This window comes from Branchiostoma floridae, chromosome 5, assembly GCF_000003815.2.
Source record: "Branchiostoma floridae strain S238N-H82 chromosome 5, Bfl_VNyyK, whole genome shotgun sequence".
Lineage (NCBI taxonomy): Eukaryota > Metazoa > Chordata > Leptocardii > Amphioxiformes > Branchiostomatidae > Branchiostoma > Branchiostoma floridae.
In genome coordinates this window covers 7,558,144-7,571,929 of record NC_049983.1, presented here as the reverse complement: position 1 = coordinate 7,571,929, position 13,786 = coordinate 7,558,144, and the positions used below count along the sequence as shown (strand labels likewise).

The following is a 13,786-nucleotide window of genomic DNA, read 5'->3' as shown; positions in this document are numbered from 1 at the left end:
ACAAGAGAGCCAATGGCAGAGCAGCAAGATGGGCGAGCGCTTCTTGGACCTGCTGAGGAGGTTGGCCATTTCTTACTGTCTTAATTAATAGACTTAATGACTGCATGGCTATATGCAAAGCTCAACTGCGAATCTTTGTTCTTCCAGATGTTTGTAGCATATTTGGTACGAATTTTTCTGTTTCAAGAGAAACTCAGTGCCCACTTGTGCTACGGTCCTATTTGGAAAAAAGTTCCCCCTGGGTAGATTGCGGGCTTTTTTCTGCACTTTTGCGCTTGATCCCAACGTGGCTTTATTGTTCTTTCTTTCTTCTTTCTTTCTTTCTTTCTCAGTTTCTCTCTATCTTCTCTGGATTCTGGATCAAACCGCGTTGCCGTTACGCCAGGAGACCCCACCATGCGACTGCCGGGCTATTTTGGGGGCATGGCAGGGCACCTGGATTTCTTTTTAACTTGATTAAAAGATCAAACAGGGACCCGGCGACAAATAGACTACGCGACCTATCCGTGATGCACCCCATCCCACCCCCCGTATCCGACAGTCCACTTCAAGTACTAGTGTTTCTATACTAAGTAGTCAGTTCTCAGTCAACCTTCTAAAACCATGGTGTTATTTGACGAGCTTCGTTATACCCCTGTCACATTATCCACGATCTTCGATTGTAGCCATAGAAGATGGACCATATTTAAGATCTAGAGAGGGTTGCGCGTATTTTTACCTGAAAACCGTCCCTGTCAAATATAAGCCATACTTTGTACCTTGTATAATTGCTGTTACAATAAAGTTATGATTATAAGCGAGGCTCGGGAGATTGCCGAAGAATCGTCGTCCGATGGATTTTCGCCAAATGTGACAGGGGTGACATGAGTATTAGGGTCATCGTGTAATCTCGGTGCATTGTGATTTATTTCCGCAGGATCGAGTCGTGTCTACGAGACAGACGTCTACCTCACTTCTACCTGCCTGAACTGAACCTGTTGGACGGCATCCGTCGCGAGACCATCGAGAACATGCGGTACCGCATCAAACGTCTGATAGACAGCGAACATGAGAGAAACAAAGTACTTTCTTCTTGCTAGTAGAATGTGCAGGGACTGTGCCAATAAAGACCACCTGCCATTCAAATAAAAGAAATGGGTTTGCAAGAATAAAACGTAGTGTAGCTTTTTAAGCATGATGTCAATCACAGTTTTTCTACTCTGCTCTACTCTACTCTGCTCTGCTCTGCTCTACTCTACTCTACTCTACTCTACTCTACTCTACTCTACTCTGCTCTGCTCTGCTCTGCTCTGCTCTGCTCTACTCTGCTCTACTCTATTCTACTCTACTCTACTCTACTCTACTCTACTCTACTCTACTCTACTCTACTCTACTCTGCTGTGCTCTACTCTACTCTACTCTACTCTACTCTACTCTACTCTGCTCTACTCTACTCTACTCTGCTCTGCTCTGCTCTACTCTGCCCTGTTCTACTCTATTCAACTCTACTCTACTCTACTCTACTCACTCTACTCTGCTCTGCTCTGCTCTACTCTACTCTACTCTACTCTACTCTACGCTACTCTACGCTACTCTGCTCTGCTCTACTCTACTCTGCTCTGCTCTGCTCTGCTCTGCTCTACTCTACTCTACTCTACTCTACTCTACTCCACTTAAATGTACTCTACTGTACTCAACTGTACTCTACTCTACTCTACTAAACTAAAACTAAAAAAAGATCATTTTTATGGTAGGCAATTATGGTGACATAAGATAGCTATTGTTGACGTCAAAGTGTTCATGGAAAAATCATTAAATATTCTGTTACTAGTTTTCAGACACAGGGATGTTGATCTAAAATGTACTTCTCATAAATTGATAATGAAAAATTGTTGCCTATGCTTAGGAAACTTCCTCGTGCCACTGAAGATGTAATTTTTTTCTTGATAACCACAGCATACTTTCTTAAAAACCCTCACCATTTGTAAATGAATGAATTAATGAATGGAAAGAGCAGGTTCCAAAACTGGTTCATGATGTAAAAAATTCTAAAAGCTATGTTCTGTAAGAGGTATTTAAATATCAAAGATGTGAAACCTTGGAATGATTGTACATTTTTAGTGGCTTGGCCTAACGTCTTACGCTTTCAAATTTTAATCATGTGATAAATTATGCACTATAATAAAATGTCACATAAAAAGTAAATTTCCATGTTCTTTTTTCACTATAACGCTAGTTTACCTGTATCCTTGAGGTAACCTATATAACGTTACGTGGTTTGTAATTTTGAAATTGTAAGAGTAAAGAGAGCCATACGATTTTATACAGCACCGTATGGGTTATGTCGACCCTCGCTGGGTGACATGCCCTTTCTTTTAGCTAAATACAAGACAGGAATGCGCCAGGACTCTCGTCCGGGTGAATGATGTGGCTGATTTGAGATGGAGGCATATACCAGGCCTCCATCCGGGTGATTTGAAGGGAATTTACCAACTCAAAAACAGAATGGTTTGCTCAATCGCACACGGGGGCATGCCCCCACTCTTTTTGATGGTGGGTTTAACGTGCTTTGTGTTTGGCTCTCCCCAAGCACAGGACCTCCATTTAACGTCCAATCCTAGAGACGGCCCTAACCGAAGCTAGGTATTTTCACCTGAGTGAAGTGAGGAAAGCCTTATAAAGTGCCTTTCCCAAGTGTACGGAATTTGTGACACGGCAGGTTTCGAACCCTCTAGGGCCTGAGCCGAACACGTTGGCGATTACGCAACGCGATCTCACTATGATGTAAGAGTAACAGTTCTTTTGGTAATAGTAATCGCACATGGTTTAGGGTGAACGGAAACATTCTTTTTAGACAGTGCAAAACTTGATGAAATGAATAAAGGTGATTCCAAATAGATTATATAATTCATGTAACGTTATGAAATTCAGGTAATGACTTGCCCCCGTATCAGCCGTCAGTGACAACGTTACGATCTTGCACCCAACATCTGGTTGGAGGTTCGGTAAGAGTGGATGGACGACCTTGCCGAACAGAAACTTCCCATGACCCCTTGCGCCCTTCGTGATGACGTACTAACCTTTATATATACGTGTCCAGGAAGTGATCTTGAGGACTTGAACGCCACGTTTTAGCGACACACTGAGCCAATGCACAGCTGAAGTGGGATCTAGAACAAGGTATGTGGATATTTAACGATTTGTTCCCACAACTAATAGTGATTTGCCCCCTTTGTATTGCCTTAAATTTCCAAGGACTGTCCAGGTGACCCGTAACTGTTCAAAATCTGAAATTAACAAGTCTCATTTTAGTAGCGACTGTGATTCACTCTACATGTTCACATATCATATGATGTCTGATGTTTTGGGAAAAAAAGATTGTTTTCTTGCATTCTATCTATTCAACTGTATTTTTGCTTGGATGTTTTAAATACACTATAGTAGTACATCAAATAGTGCCGTCGCTACACATGACAGCACACGGCACACCCAGATGAGTCAACACGAGAACATTCCTTGGCCCCTGCGCAGGCCTTCCGGGTGGTAAGCATGACCGCTGGGGCCGATTTGCGTTGCTTTCTGGTCATTCTTATGACCACGCATGATCGAAACGACAACCCCAGTAGTTGGCGTACAGGCTTGACCTTAGTAGGATACATGAGCGATCAAAAAAACAACGAAAATTAATAGGCCCAAAAAAGTCAAAGAAAAAAGCTAGCGAACCAGAGGGCCTGTGCAGGAGGCTAAACGATCGAAACTTTAAAGTCTGGGGCAACCTCCCGTTCATGTTCAGGCAAATATGGGGGGGGGGGGGGTAAATTGGAGTTCAATATACTAAATTTGAGTGATTGCACTACGACGCCACGACACTCCACTCTGTATACGTGTAGTGGCGTAGCCAGGCAAGCGAACAGAAATGAGCACATTTTTGACGAGTCCATTTGGTGTTCATTCTTTTCAGTAAAATGGAGTCACGCCGTCAGAGAAGCCAGCAAGCTTCCAACAGTGAGAGACTGTCGACGTCCGACATTATGAATGGATTCAAAGTGACAGTTGTTTTGGCAATTTTCCTTGGTTTTTTCCTAGGTTACTTATTCATAGGCGTGTTTGTGTTTAACACTTGGATGCCGGTGTTTGTGACTTGTACCACTTGGATTTGGTTAAGGTTGAGAAGAAACGACGCTGATGCTCTTAGAAGGTACTGTATAAGCTATTATTTCTATAACGCTGTTACCAAGGAGGTGAAAATCAAATTGATTTCCTTGGTGTTGCGTATGATCGTTTACGTCTCATGTTTTGCTTTGTCATCTGCCTCTATATTGTGCATTCTCGTCTAAGGCTTAGGTCCCAATTGGTAATTTTTTTTCACTTTCTGGCGTGAACCCTACCTGACCAGGTGGGACACCTTGGGGATGCCGGGGTAACAAACAGACGTCGTGATCTGTCCGTGGGGAACACCGAGGGGTACTCCCCGGTATCCGGCAGTCCACCGGCTCCGGAACTAATTTGTGGCGTCTGAGCCCGGCCGGGGCTACATCCCTGACGGGCACCGGTGCAATTTGGACCTGAGCCTAATTGAGGATTTTGTATTACTTTTAAAAAGGAGAACATTTTCTGCCTTGATTGTCGTAGCTAGCTGATGAATTGTTTTGAAAACTGAATCACCGTTGCATTTAAATTTTGATCAAACCTTCCTTACAGCTCGGTCGTCCCTGAATGGTTTTGGGGAGGGAGTTGTTTTCCGGAGCTGCGCAGAAAGTGCCCAGTGCCTACCCTTAGCCTGTTTCTTTTAGATAATTTTTTTCCCTGGGCAAATTTCGATCACAAAGGTCTATATTTCTGCAAGAGTGACTGAAGCATGTATATTTTTAAAATCTTGCCAAAAATTGTGACCTTTGGCATGCTTTGACCTATGAGTGACCTTCATATTCGAGACTGGCACATGGACTGATCCATTAGGGGAGGGGGTGCAATCCTGACATCATGACAATCATCTGGCTATAGCTCGTTAAAATTCCGGAGTTGAACTCGGGCTTTTTGAACCAAAACAAACCTAACAAATCCAGCTTTGCAGTGGGGGTAAAGACTTGAGGTTTGAAATGTAGGTAAATGTATTTTTAAGTGATTGTTTGACATGGCTTAACCATGTAGGGAATGGGCAATTCGATTTAGCAGCCCCTCCCCTTTTGGATGTTGTCGCTCACGGAGCAGTTGAAGAGGTACCACGACCAGAAACTGAAACTCGATGACGAACAAACAAAGCGCGCAAAGGAGTTGGTTAGAAGTCGCATTGGAGACGTTGTGTCAAGTGTCAAGGAACAAATCGATGCAGGCAGGCCACAACGGGCCAACCGCTGCCGGATAGAATACACAGGCAGCATGTACGAGGGCACCAAATTTGGTCAACCCGATGAGTTTGACCTCATGGTCGTGATTGACGGCTCGGAAGATATCGTGAGAGAAAATATGACCCCCGGGTACGCGAGGCTCCGAGCCAAGCAGCACCCCTCCCTCCCTCTCCGGTTTTCTAGGTGTCTTGATGGAGACCAACACATCAACCCGACAAAGATGCTCGACTGGTTCTATGGACTTGTGCAGAAAGGTGTGAACAAGGTGAGCCCAACACCAACCACACAGTTCAATAGAAGAGCAAGGTAGCATACAACTCTGTGTGATTACTCTTTTGTACGTAGAAGACGATCGATCATTCTAATAGGTGTATGTTGAGGCATATATTACTACTATTTGGAGGGGAGACAACTTGTAGGGGTACCGGTGCTGTGGCACCTGTTTTGTCTTCATCTCATTTTACTTTTATGGTGATGGCTGAATAAATAAATAAATAAGTAAATAAACAAATATGTATGAATATAACCTGTCTTACATGGGATTTTACAGGTATCATCCTCGCAATCGGTCTGGGCCTGGGATCCTGTTTCACTGAGGGTCTCTCGCCATGGACCAGCCATAATGGTGGGCAGGTCTTTTTTGTCAGAAAAACCCCGCAAATTCAAAGGGTTATTTGACATCATTCATGCCCTTTATACCATTTCTAAAGCACAAGACTGGTGAGCTTTGGAGTCATTATTTTGCAGATACACAGTCACAGTACCTACACCTGAATTCACTCTTAATAAACCATTGATAGCGTTCTATCGCATAAAGGAGAAATTTGACATCAAGGCTTAAAGTAATCCGTTTTCCATCTCTGACAGGTGAACATAAAGGAAGGGTATGACTTGTCCATAGACGTGGACCTGGTCCTGTGTATCCAGCTGGATGATCAGTACTACGTCGCCAAACCGTACAAGGATTACGCAGACGAACCTCCGCAGTGGTCCCTGAGGTGCGATCCTACCATGCTGTGGAGACAGTCCTTCTCCGTCACCGAAACCAGGATGATATCAAGGTTCGATGCGACGAGTATTTTGCATTAGGCCACAGCAAGTAAATTTTATGGATGACATCAGCGCGCGCGCAATAATTTTCGCCTGATTTAAAACAAAAACAAGATTTTTTTCTTCTGCAGGGACGGTCAACATGACGATAAAGTATTAAAATAAGCATATATGTTGTGTTGCAGCCTAATGATTGCACTTGTAGAAGTGGCACTTGCGAGGTACCCAGGACTGTAGTTGTAGAAATACAACTTATTGGATAGTTGTAAAAGTGACACCAAAATGAAAGCCATGGGTGTGGTTACCAACTTTGTTGGTAATGCCAGTCTACCACACTAGGGTCACTTTTACCACACCAGTACATGTCTTAAATACAGGAATGAATGCATTGTTGGCTCTGATACCATGTTTTGTCCCTTTTGTTACAATATTCATCACAACTTAACGGTGCCTATTTTTGAAAATGTAGCCATCTCGTTATTCTTGTTACAATATTCATCACACTTAATGGTGCCTATTTTTGAAAATGTAGTCATCTTGCTTTCATTTGCCCGTTTTTTTTCGCCCTATCGCACTATTTTTGCAGTCTGCAGAGGATGTCATCCATAAAATTTACTTGCTGTGACCTTACTCTTTGATACTTGCCGTCGTTCTGAGGGCTTAAGTCAAGTTTACGGCCTAAGAATTCTTTTTTTTCGTTCGATGATTCTGAGTCTAAAGAAATTGCCACCCAGTGTAAAGCTAGGCACGGGAGGATCGATCTAAGCCTAATTAGGGGCCCCATCACACGCGTCGTACGATCGCAAACTTACGTCATTTGGTTTTGTCATAGTCTGAAGATCCAATGACATCAAAATCGTACGACAACCTGTCGTATGTGACCGCGCCATAAATTTCATTGAAAAGGCCAGCTAAGTTTGTACCATGCGACGATCGTGGAGAAACCTTATTCCGAATGCCTCTCGAGCCTCCTTTAGGGTTGAGACACAAGTAATGTCAACACAGACTGAGTTGAATTAAAAACTACGGCGACCTCTTACCTCCATGATTTTTCTCTCATTGTTTGTTCAAATGTACTTTTGCGTAACTTGTATTTCATTTTGTACACCTTTGTCTAAGTTACCTACAAATCATGAAAAAAAAATCATGAAAATCCGTTATTCCTTTCTTGAGTTATCTAATACTGAAATCGTGATCATAATTTGTCCAGAACACCAGATATCAGACCCGAAAGTTTCGCTGCAGTAACAAGGGAAGCCGCTAGGTGGCCCCAAATCTAGTCATTTCCAGTTTTTATCACACCCTGCCAACACCAATATATTCAGCCGTTCTTTTTGACGAACAGACAGAGAGACAGATAGACAAACGCTAGTGAAAATATAACCTCCGTGACATACTTCATGGAGCTAACAATGAAATCAAATCTTACTTATTCAGCATCGACGGAGCCAACGAGTGCCGCCGTGACTGCCTCCGTGTCCTGAAGAGCGTGTTCCGGAGGGAACCAGGTCTGAGCAAGTTCACGTCCTTTCATCTGAAGACAGTCCTGCTGCGCATGTGTCAGAAAAGGGGCCAATGGCAGAGCAGCAAGATGGGCCAGCGTTTCTTGGACCTTCTTAAGAGGTTGATCATTCCTCGATTATTGTAGAATTAATGTACTTGGCTACTATCAAAGGTCAACTGTGAATCTTTGTTCTTTGAGATATTTGTAGCATATTTGGCATGGAGCAAAGCAAGCAAAGTGTTGTTTTTTTATTTATCAAACTTTACAGAAAAAGTTCTGCAAGGTGTGGGCAACAGGATGATTTAAACGTCCTTTACAGGACCCACACCTTCAGCACAGTTAAAAACATGACAATAAACATGAGAATAGGCAAAAATAAGCTACGTACTTTACATGGAAATATTCTTACAACATAACAGCAAAATACAAAATAATACCCAAACGAAACAGCTGTAAAAGGGATCAGATAAACTAAGGTTAACAAACAAATGAGAATCATGTAACTAAAGGTTGACCACACATCTTGATGTTCATCCAATCAGCACTTGCAACAATGGGTCCAAGTGCTTATTAAATGGACATCAAAATGTGTGGCCAGAAGAGAGAAGTAATGTTTAATAACGGACTGCTTAAAACGATTGGTTGAAAATGTAGGATTTAGCCGGAGTTGTCTAATTTCAGGTGGTAAGGCGTTCCATATGTCGACAATTCTTTTAAAATAGGATTACTGAAAGTTTGTAGTGTGACATTTACCAGGGATAAGTTTAGCTTGTGAATGTGCTCTTAAAAAGGGATGTGGGAGATTAAGAAAATTGTCAATATCAATATCGTAAAGTCCTAGTAAGCACTTATATAAAAAACAAAGATCTAGTATTTCTCGTCGGTAAGACAGAGGTAAGAGTGAACAATGTATTAATCTCGTCTTGTAGTCTGTTGTGTAATCATTAACCCTCAAGCACCCGACCTTTTTTTGCGACTAAAATGACCGAGTGGGGTCCAAACGGACCCCAAAATGTTTTGTTCATAAAATCTCAGTACCATTTGTTATCGGCGATCATTGTATATACGTTGCTTCGTCAATGTAAGAGGAAGATTTTGAGATGTTAAGGTGTTGCTAATTCCAACTCATTATCATAATTTATGCAAAATTCAGAAGGACCACGTTTTGCACTAAACCTATTCCGACCAGATAGGGGAATTTTGAGGCCCTCAGCAACATTTATGTCGCATAACTCATGAACGGCTAGAGCTAAAGCTACGAAACTTAGTGATTTATCACAAAATATTGTTTGCAAAAGTATTTGGTCAATAAAGTAAGTTTATTATTTTTGGGGGTTGCCAGGCATATTTTTGCCAAAATTTGACAATTTCAATTTAAACAAGGTTTTCTTGGTAGACTTCACCTATTTTCTGACAACAATTAAATTCTATGAAATTCAATGTAATTTTCATGACTTAAAATTTATAATTTATGCTAATTTCATGACGTCATTGGTTAAAATCCAAGATGGCCGCCCTGATTAGGCAAATGACGTCATAATGTCGTCACATTACATGTTGATGACACAGAAATTTTTGTGATGATTTAGATGTACATTCTTATTATTGTATGAAAGTTTGGTAGTCATACTATACGTGGTTAAGGAGTCAGCCTCCAAAGTTTGTTTTAAAAACTGCACATTTTTGCCGGGGTCCGTTTGGACCCCAGAGGGACTGAACACAAACTTTCTTTATAATTTCCACATTATTGTACCAATCTTTGCGAAAACTTAGGGGAAGATATAAAACATATTGACTGACAAAGTCACGGAAGGATTTTTCTTCAGATCACAAATGTTTAAATGGCACTTCAAAATGTACGCCTGGGGTCCAAATGGACCCCACTCGGGTGTTTGAGGATTAAGGATATACTCTTCATCATCCGACCCTTCGTGACGCCAAAGTTTAAGTTTGACAGTGTTTGACTAGTTCGAAAGATACCATAGTCCATAACACGCAAAACGTATGAATTTTTTATTCATATTCTGTCTGGGTAGTTTATAGGCTAATTTTCGGCACTTATTGGCTTGACCCCTACGTAGCCCATTGGAACACCCTACGGCTACCGGGCTATTTGGGGGCACGGCTGGGCCCCTGGGTTTCTTTTAACTCCCAGTTAAGATCATCCCGGGAGTCAGCGACAAAAGGACGCTGTGAACTGATCATGAAAACACCGAGATGTTTTCCGTATCCGGCAGTCCACCGGGACAAATTTGTGGCTTCGATGCTCTTGATCCCCTGTGGCTAGTACTCATTCAACCTCCTGAATGGTGTGACGAGCTTTGCACAGGGTCATAAAAGATATGTGTGCTGTTATCTGTGCAACATCTTAATATCTATCTCTGCAGGATCGAGTCGTGTCTTCGAGAACGACGTCTGCCTCACTTCTGCCTGCCTGAACTGAACCTGTTGGACGGCATCCGTCGCGAGACCACCGAGAACATGCGGTACCGCATCAAACGTCTGATAGACAGTGAACATGAGAGAAACAAAGTACTTTATGTTCCCTAGTAGAAAGTGCAAGGATTTCTCCAATAAAAACACCTCTTATTGCAATTTTTTACGTTTTCGATGGATGAGGTTTGCAATAATGCTTTAAAATGTTGGGCAAATTTGCTTTTACATGATATTAATCCCAGGACTACTCAATGGCCTCCACTCCACTCTACTCCACACCACCACTCCACTCCGCTCCGCTCCACTCCACCCCACTCTACTCCATTCTACGCTAACCTACTTGACTCTACTCTTACCTACTTGACTTGACCTATAGACTTGTATATTATTGAAGTCAATCTCTTAACGAACAAATGTCACTTAGTCTTATAACGTTCCAGATGTTACGGTGGTGGAATACTGTTCTATGTAATTCTCATAACTTGATGATGGGCATTATACCGGTATATTGGTGTCCATACTTGGGAAACTGTTGTTAAGGAGATAGGAAGACACTCTTCATGAGTGGGATGAATAAAAACATGGATATTTGAACCATAAAGCGGTGCATATCCTATCATTTTTCGCGTGAGGGATTGACATATAAGCCAGCAACATAAACAATATGAAAAGAATCATATTTTGCACACGTGATACACGTATGGGCCTACTGTCATTTCTGAAGATATAAAGATGTATTTTTTCCCCAGATAATCTGTACTATTTTAACCAGCAAATGGACACTGCCCTCTTGTACGTTTGTATATGAGTAACAGGGAATCGCAGGTTTAAAAATGGTTCATGGTGTAAACATTCTAAAAGGTTTGAGGCCTTGGAATGATTATGTATTTTTAGTGGGCTTGCCGTACGTCTTACGCTTTAGAATTTTCACCACGTGATGCATTTTGCACAATAAAAAGTCACAGATGTGCATTCTATGTTAATTTTAGGTAATTCTTTATTTTTGAAGGAGCCGTAACTATAGTTCACTTTTATACACGAGGTAACCTATTTCCGTTGTATCTGAAAACGGTAGTAAGTGATATTGTGTGTATCAAGTGATATTGAAGTCCACAGGCGATGGTTTCAAATTCATAAATTCAACAAAATATTCAATTTCAAACCACTGTTCCTCCCATGTCCCTAAATACACTGTTTCTACATACAACGGATATAGGTTACCCCTCGGATAATGGTGAACTAGCGTGTGTAAGAATAACTGGCCTCCAGGAATTAAGGTGAACGAAAACATTATTTTCAGACAGTGCAGTATCTGGTGTAATAGATAGATGTAATGGATATATTATATGATTCATGTAACATTATATGATTAAAGTAATGTCATACGCCCATCTGAACAGTCAGTCGTGTTAACGTGATGATATTCCACCCAACGTCTGCTTGGGGTTTCGGTAAAATGGTTGAACACAACTTCCCATGTCCCCTTGCGCGACATTGACCTTCATGACGTACTGACATTTAAGAGTCCAGGAAGTGATTTTGTGGACTTGGAAGTTAAATTGCCAAGAAAGCTCCACGTTTTAGCTAAACCCTGAGCAGAGGCACAGCTGAGGTGGTATCTAGAACAAGGTCTGTCGATATTTATGATGATAGGATCCTACCACTGTGGCTATTTACCGACTGTATGGACCTTAACCCTATTCAGACCGGGTTTTTTTGGTCATCCCTGGACGGGGAGGGTGGGCTTTTGAGGCACACCCCTTCTAACACCTGTAACTCTAAAACGAATTATCATATGGCCACCAAATTTTCAAATAATGATGTAGACATAATATCTGACGAGTAGAAGACGTTTGACGCAACGATGACTTAAGATGACGTAATTATGACGTCATCCATTTGACTTTATTGGCTGGAACCGTGAATAGGGGGTATTCTCAGAAAACTTTAAGGTATGCTACGAAGATCTGACAGCAAGTGCATATAACAGAATAATAATGTTTATCACGACTGATGTTGCCAATAACAACATCGATGATCATAAAATGACGTCATGCATCTCTAAGATACCAGTTGGGCTCCGCCATCTTATACCCTTCTCCTTGAAGTTTCAAAATACATTATTTTTCCATAAATAATTGTAAATGACAATGGAAATAGACTGAAAACGTTCATTTAAACGTTTTTGATGAAAAAATACCATGTAGTTATAACTTATTAGGGATAGTAATTTAGTTATTCTTGATCTGGTCATACGTTCCGCCATCTTGGACTTTGGCCCGTGACGTCATCACATTAGCATAATTTATGCATAATTGATTATGAAAGATATTCTAGATAAGATAAGATTTTATCTATGTAAGCAAATAGAAGTAATATAGCAAATAAACGTGAAAAATACATTGTTAGAACCGAAATTAGCGATTTTCGTCAAAAGTGCCTGTCAACAGACGTAAATTGTAGGAAATTCACTAAGTTTGGTGGCTCTAGCGTAAGCAGTTCTGGCGTTATGGGACATGAAAGTTGGCGCAGGCCTCAAAAGATCCCCTCCTGGCTGAATAGGGTTAAAGCAACCTTTGCACGATCAGGAATGTACCGTGGCCGACACGTACAATGAGCAACACACATGTTTACCCGGTCAACACACCTACTTTGTCTGCTCAACACAACTAGGATAGGTTAAACAGGCTCATAGTACGTGTCGGCCTCGGTAGAATTGTATGACCTATGACCCAGCTTTTGTTCCTATCTCAGCCTACATTTGCATAATTGACATCTATCGACATTTCTCCCTTTGCCAGTTACATTTGTGACAAGTTGAAAGTCCTATCGTGGAATGCAGTTGAATTATTATCAATCTGTAAATTAGCTGTTGATTTACATAATATTAATAAGAATCTAACAATTAGGTGGTCAAAACGTTGACATCTACCACCCCACCATCTGCTTTGAGATTCTTTTAATTGAAAGTAAATAGACGACAGAAGCTGGCAATATTATTTCCCATGCCCCCTTGCGCGCAATTCATCTTTATGACCTACTAAGTAAATATTGATTCACATGATGAGCATACGCCATATTTTATAAACACCATTCGCAGAGGCACAGCTAGATTGTCATTTACGGAAAGGTTTGTTGTTGTAATTAGATTATCGGAACATATACTATTTGACTACGATTTGACTCGAAATACATTTTAATTGCTTTGAGACAGACGTGGACAATGTTGCATTGCACTCAAGTTTGGTAACTTATTTTAACAGCTAGTGCCACATATAACGAAAGGACAGAAGGTAAAGGTAGTCACATAGACGTTTTGAGGCCATAAGGTCGTGGTATTGGAAGGTAAAACCTCCCAACCGAAGTCAGGTCCCAACCGAAGCCAGGTACCCATTTTTACATCTGTGTGGAGTGAGGAAATTCATGTATAGTGACCTTCTTAAGGGCACATGACAGGATTCGAACTCGG

General features: G+C 41.4%; 1 long non-coding RNA gene across 1 annotated transcript; it reads left to right on the top strand.

Moving 5' to 3' along the window:
• The first annotated feature begins 5,456 nt into the window (after positions 1 to 5,456).
• LOC118416764 lies at positions 5,457 to 6,224 on the top strand. The gene is made up of 3 exons (XR_004831258.1): positions 5,457 to 5,592; positions 5,878 to 5,952; positions 6,195 to 6,224. It is a non-coding gene; the product is annotated as an uncharacterized LOC118416764 (long non-coding RNA).
• The last annotated feature ends 7,562 nt before the right edge of the window (positions 6,225 to 13,786 follow it).